The sequence below is a fragment of the Sminthopsis crassicaudata genome, chromosome 2, assembly GCF_048593235.1.
Source record: "Sminthopsis crassicaudata isolate SCR6 chromosome 2, ASM4859323v1, whole genome shotgun sequence".
Classification (NCBI taxonomy): Eukaryota; Metazoa; Chordata; class Mammalia; order Dasyuromorphia; family Dasyuridae; genus Sminthopsis; species Sminthopsis crassicaudata.
The window spans coordinates 267045398-267052352 of NC_133618.1; positions in this window are offsets into that span (position 1 = coordinate 267045398).

Here is a 6955-nt window from a genome sequence, read left to right on the forward strand (position 1 = left end):
CTGGAGAATAAATTTAGAGACAGAAAAGACTTTAGAGATCAAATTCTTTAAGATAATTCAATGACTTGCACTGGGATACAGAAACAGTAAGTATTGAAAAGCCAGGATCACAATGAGATCATTCTTTGACTCCAAATCTTTCTATAGTTTTTTTTTTGTTTTTGTTTTTGGTTTTGGTTTTGGTTTTTTTTTTTTACTTCTTGAGTTATTTCCATCTGGCTTTTACATACCAAAGTGGACGGTAAATTGCAAAAAAGAAAAAAAAATGCCTCCAACATGTTTCTAGCAAAAAAAAAAAATCTATCACATTAAGAAATTTCCAAGTTTCCATTCAGAAAAAAAAATCAGAATGAAAAGATAAGTTTGTCTTAAGAACAGTCTCCTTTTAATGTACACCAAGGATGGTACAAAGGGGGAATTTTTTAAAGAATTATCAAGTTCAGTAAACAATATAATACAATGGGGTACAAATGATGCTGACTACAGGACATAATTTTCTTGTTTTGTTTCTATTTTTTTAAATAAAAATACTAAAGATCCCCCAAATAAGATCCAACAATGTTTCCATTTCTGCAAATGTTTACATCTCAACATACGAAGCAAAAAATAATATTTGAGCATGCAACAAAGAGGGGGAGCACATGCAAATTTATATATTTGTGATGAAATGTCAAAACTAGGACCTATTCTTTCAAAACACCTTAAAATAAAAGTATTTCCATGAAATATGTTTAAAAGGATTGTACATGTATAACCTATATCAGATTGCTTGCTGTCTTAGGGAGGAGGGAAGCAAGTAAGGAAGACAGAAAAAAATTGCAACAAAAATATTATACAAAAATGAATGTTGAAAACTATCTTTACTTGTATTTGGAAAAATAAAATATTATTGAGGGGAAAAAAAGTATTTCTATGACCATTATTCCTACTGAACAATTAAGACAAATATAAATTTCCATACTGAAACTTCCCTTTCAGTTATGAACTTAGAAATATTGGAAAAAAAATAAGTAAATTTAAAAGTGTTTTTTATAAAATATTGGCAAACATGGTGGATTGATGGTGATTTGAGAGTTATATTTAATATCATAAAATTTAGGGAAATAATTTTCTTTCCTAGAAAGAGTTTAAGAACTGAGCATCATTGTTCATTTTCATTGTCCTCCATTAACTGGTCATTTTTAAGGTTCAGATTAGCAAAATGACAGCCAGAGAAACAGCCTTATAAAGTAGAGACCAAGGGTCAGTCATCTTGGAAAGAATAAGAGGGACATAACTGACCCCATGAGCTACATTCACCCATTTCAAAGGACTCTAAATGAGGAGTCTCCTGCTATATAGAATATGATTAAAATGCAATAAGTTTCCATTTTCTTTTCCATTTTCTCAAGCTCATAGGAGAAGAGAAAAATCCTTGCGTGAAGGGATAGAGGAATAGAGTGGGACAGAGAGAGAGAAAAAGAAGGAAAGGTTGGTTGGGTTGGAGGAACAGGATTATAAAAGGGGAAAAGCCTATTATTGAAGCTGTCTATTGACTAGTTTTATGATTTCTGCAAAACACTTTGCCTTTCTGACCCTTGACTTAAGCATTTATAAAATAGAGGTCAAATGATTTACCAGTTCCTTGAATGGTGATTCAAGACTGAGAATTAGTTCTAATATTCAGATGTTTTCATTCAGTAGTTTTAGAATATATAAATGTTTATTCTAGCTTAAAGCATTGTAGTTCAGGTAGGTATTTGGTTTAAAAAGATCACCTGGTTTATTCATGAATTATGATAGAGAAATAAATTAGATAATGTATAGAAAGTGCTTTGTAAACCTTACAACACTAAATAAGGTTGGCTTTTGTTATTATTTTTAAATTATAATTTGTGGCAGCTCAAACTGAAGGAAATTCATATGGTCTGTTTCCAGTTCTGCTCCAAACGCCTGCCCTTGAGAATACTGCAAGGAAAAAGGAATATTCCAGGATTTCCAAAAGGACTTTTTAAACCTCAGGTTCTTAAAGAAAAACTAAGGACAATAAGAAAGGAATATAAATAATTCTGAATGGTGTGAACAAGTTACCAATAATGAGATCATACAGTCCTGCTAGGCTCATTGCACCTCCTTAGTGTTCCCAAGATGCATGAAAGATGAAGATAGATGACAGAACATAGCAACAATGGCAAGTACCTAGAATTCTCCTATTACACAGAGGGAGACAACCAAGAGCAGCAAAATTTGTATCATCAGAGATAACCCAGTCCATTTGGGACACCCATAGAATGCCCATGAGGCAGGCAACCAGAATTAGTTACTACACTAGTATATACAGTAGCCCCCAAATGAGATTACAGCCCTGGCTTAGAGAATGGACTGTATTTTTCTCACATTAGATAATATGGTACAATGGTTAAGAGTGACATTTAGGGTCAGGAAGGCCTATATTCCACTCCCATCATTTATAGTTTGCTTCAATGACTTATGGCAATCTCTCAGTTCATCTATTCTATTAAATAGAACAATTTCTATAAGTGAGAGTGGGACATAGTAGAGGGATAGCCTTGGAGTCAGAAAGTCTTCGTTTTACTTGCCTCTGGCATATATATGAGCAAATCACTTAACCTTTCAGTATCCAAGAAAATTTCTAAGCCTATAACTTTCAGAGAAGTTGTCAACCTATGCTGGGGAAGGAATTTCCAGGCAAGGAGTTTCTACATGGATGAAATCAAACATCTAGAACAAAAAAAAATTTTTTTAAAATACAGATAAAGACAGCTAGATGATGCAGTGAATAGAGCCCATCCCTGAAGTCAGGAGTATGTGAGTTCAAATGCAGACTCAGACATTGATCCAGAAGAAATCACATAGCACTGCCTCCAAAAACAAACAAATAATTGTTAAACTAAAGAAATAAAACAATAAAGATGCTCATAATGTAAAAAGAACCAAAAATACAGATAAATAGGAAGATAGAGCTATAGATGATATATAGATAAAATAAAAAATAAAAGAATAAAGATGCCTATATAAAAAGAAATAAAAATACAGATAAATAGGAAGATAGAGCTCTAGATGATATATAGATATATCACCAATCAATGCAGTATAGTGGATAGAAAGCTGGCAACAAAGTCAGGAATTCAAGAGGTGCAAGCCCACCCTCTGAAACATACATATTGGCTGTGTCGTCCTAGACCCATCAATTGACCTTGCAATACCCCCCAATAATTCTTTCAGACTGTAAATTAAAGTTATTGATCGGTTTTGAAAGCGGGTATTTAATCATGCTAAGTTCCCTATATGTTATTACAGGACTGGACCAGGACCCACCATGCAAGATTGTTGTGAGGCTCAAATAGCATCATGCACTTGAAATCACTTTGCATACCATAAAGTGCTATGATAAAATCAATTATTATTAATGAGCCAGACTTGTCTAAATACTTGTGGTAAGGGAGACAGAAGCATAATCTTTCTGGCAACACTCCTACCACCTAGGACATAGAAAAATTGCCAATTAGAAATGAGACCTCAGGAATAACTATAAAGTTACATCATATCCCTTGGCAAGCCATCTGTTTTGTCAAGACATAGTATTATTTCCCCCACTGATAGAAATGTCCTGTCCACAATCACTCTAAAATCCTCAGAAATGTCCCCAGTTACTAGTTTATCTTTGGGAGATCCTCAAGGAGAAAGGCTTCTTGGGAAAGAGATCCCAATTTCTTTTTCACCCCTGTTAAAGCTTCTATCCAATACATTAATAGCCACAATAACCTTGGTCCAGGGCATTTCCTGAAGAAGCTATAACCAGCTGGGGTTAATGAACTCTCCCTATCATTAATTCCTAGAAGAGGCCATTGGCCTGAATTGTTACTTAATTACTCTTCTGTGTACAGCTTCATAAAGCAGTGAAATACCTTCTTTCAGGAAGGAGGAAGATGGTAATGGGGGTCATCAGAGGCCATTAATTTTACAAATAATTTGTTAGAAACTACAGTATGTTAAGAAGTCACATTGGCCCACAAATCAATTCAGGATGGTCCTTATTAGTAGGAACCTACAACTCCTTAGATTTCTATGGTTATCTTTCTGTGGATTATCTACAGGGAAATGCCAATTTTGCAGATTCCAGTCAAATAGTTTAGTTTAGATACATAAAGAGAATGATTAGTGATTGAGGGTTCAGCTTTCTTCTCTCTCTCTTCCAAAAAATAAATACATGCATATTCCTCAGGCCAAAAAATTTTTACTTATTATGTAGCTAGCAAAAGGACTCAGAAAGAATGAAATATATCAAAGTATATGAGAAAATCAGTTCTTGTATTGTGAGCCATATTATCACAGGATAATAGATTTAGATGTGGACAATGTCAAAGGCCATCTAGTCTAGTCCCCTCTGTACTACCATCACTACCATTTTAAAAATCAGGTAACTAGATCTCATAAAATTTAAGCAACTTGCACCCCAGGTTACAGAGATAGAAGGGGCAAAGACTTTATCCAATTCCAGATCCTTTGACTGAAATGTAAAACTAATTCCACTGTAATATGCTACCTCTGCAGTGATTTCAATAGAATTTAGGACTTCATCGTACCTGCAATGAAACACCTGAGAAAGTTGAAAGACAAGGGTACAGCCCAAAGCCTCGCTAAAATGAGGCCTTCCCAGCATGTTTTCTGACACATTTCTCCCCTCATAAGATTCCTTTCCAAAACTAAAATGTGTAGCCACATTTTTCAGCATATCTATTAAATGACCTAATGGTGACTTTTAATCATATATTCTAAACCTACTCCACTCAATAGCTCCCTTTCATTGAATAATGAAGAGTTGACTGTATATTTGTGTATATAGTTGTATGTGGTTATAAGGCCTTAGTAGTCTTCAAGTGAAGATTCTATTTTTAACATAATATTTATTATTTAATAATCATATTAAATAATCATATTATTTAATCATATTAAATTATATCTATTTAATCATATTAATCAGAAGCAGCAAAGAATCATGATGAAAAAGTGCGAGAAACCTTAATAAATTCAGGTTATATATTATGATTTCATGTATAATAGTTGGTGTCCATACATATAAACACACAAATACACACACACACACACACACACACACACACACACACATACCAGAGACCCTTGAATAAAGTTGATACTACATATTCTTCATAAGAGCTCACCTATTGAATGCCTACCACAGCACACAATACTAAAACCCACCCAAATAAAGCTTGTGATAAGAAGAAAAATATCAGCCCAAAATATAGCGGGGAATGCCAGTCTTCTCTGGGTTTCAATAAAGTCCATAAACAGTCTAGGATTAAACTGTCAGAGAGTTTTTTTCCCTTTTCAGTTCTATTAACCTATCTGAGTTCTCTTTTTACTTGTAATACTTTCAAGTACCTAGGGACCCCTCTAAGGTTAAAGGAAGCATCAGAGGGTTTTCAGAAGGGCTTATAATTTTTAAAATGAACAAGACTTCCAATAATAAAATATGCACCTATTATGAAAGGATCACTCACTAAGGCCAGAGGATGGCCACCAGATGATAGAATTTTTACTTATGGTAACTAATAAACTATGAATGGATTATAATGCATGTTAGTGGAGAGAATACACACAGCTACAAAATATGTGCTCCTTCAAAGGGAATCCAAGAACTGTATGGGAAAATCCTTTGTAAATTGTAAAGCATTTTAGAGGCTGTCCCAAAGCTTTAATACCTTAAAACTAGAATAAGACTTTTGAGATACCTTATTAAAATGTAATGGACTAATACAATTAACACCACCATCACCATCCTTGGAGAGACGGTATGACATAGTAGATAGAAAGCTGATCTCAAAAGGAGGAAGACTCAGATTTAAATCCCGGTATTGATAATTACTATGTGTCTGTCATTTGAGTGGTCACATAATTTTGATTTTATTAAATTAAAAAGTTTTTACAGAAATAAAATCAATGCAACCAAGATTAGAAGGGAAGTTAAAAAAAACTAGAAAACATTTTTTACAGCCAATGTTTCTGATAAAGAACTGAGTCAAACTTATAAAAATACAAGTCATTCCTCAGTTGATCAGTGGTCAATGGATATGAACAGGCATTTTGCAGATGAAGAAATTAAGTCATCTATAATCATATGGAAAAAATGCTCTTAGTAACTAATAATTAGAGAAATGCAAATTAAAACAACTCTTAGGTACCACATCACACCTATCAGACTATCTAATGTGCAGTAAAGGAAAATGATAAATGTTGAAGAGGTTTTGGAAAATAGGAATACTAATGCATTGTTGGTGGAGTTGTGGACTGATTCAGTCCTTTAAACATAAAAACATTGTATATACTTTGATCTGAAAATACTAATACTAGATCTATATCTCAAAGGCATCAAGAAATTGGAAAAGGACACACATGTACAAAAATATTTATAGCAGCTTTCTTTGTGGTGGCAAAGAAATTGAAATTGAGGGGATGCTCATCAACTGGGCATGGCTGAACAAACTATAGTATATGAATATACTGGATTACTATTGCTCTATAAGAAATAATAAGCAGGCATATTTCAGGAAAACCTGAAAAGACTTATGTGAACTGATCCTGAGTGAATTAAGCAGAATCAGAAGAACAATGTACACAGCAACAGTAACATTGTGAGGATGATCAATTTTGATAGACCTTGTTCTTCTCAGCAATGACGTAGGACAATTTCAAAAGTCTCATGATGGAAAATGTTATCCACATCCTTAGAAAGAACCATGGTGTCTGAATGCAAATTGAAGTATATTATTTCACTTTTGTTGTTGTTTTTTCTTTTTTATGGTTTTTCCCATTTGTTTTTATTTTCTTTCACAACATGACTAATGTGGAAATATGATTAACATGTATAACCTTATATCAGATTGACTGCCATTTTGGGGAAGGAGTTGGGAAGGGAGAGAAAAAATAGAAA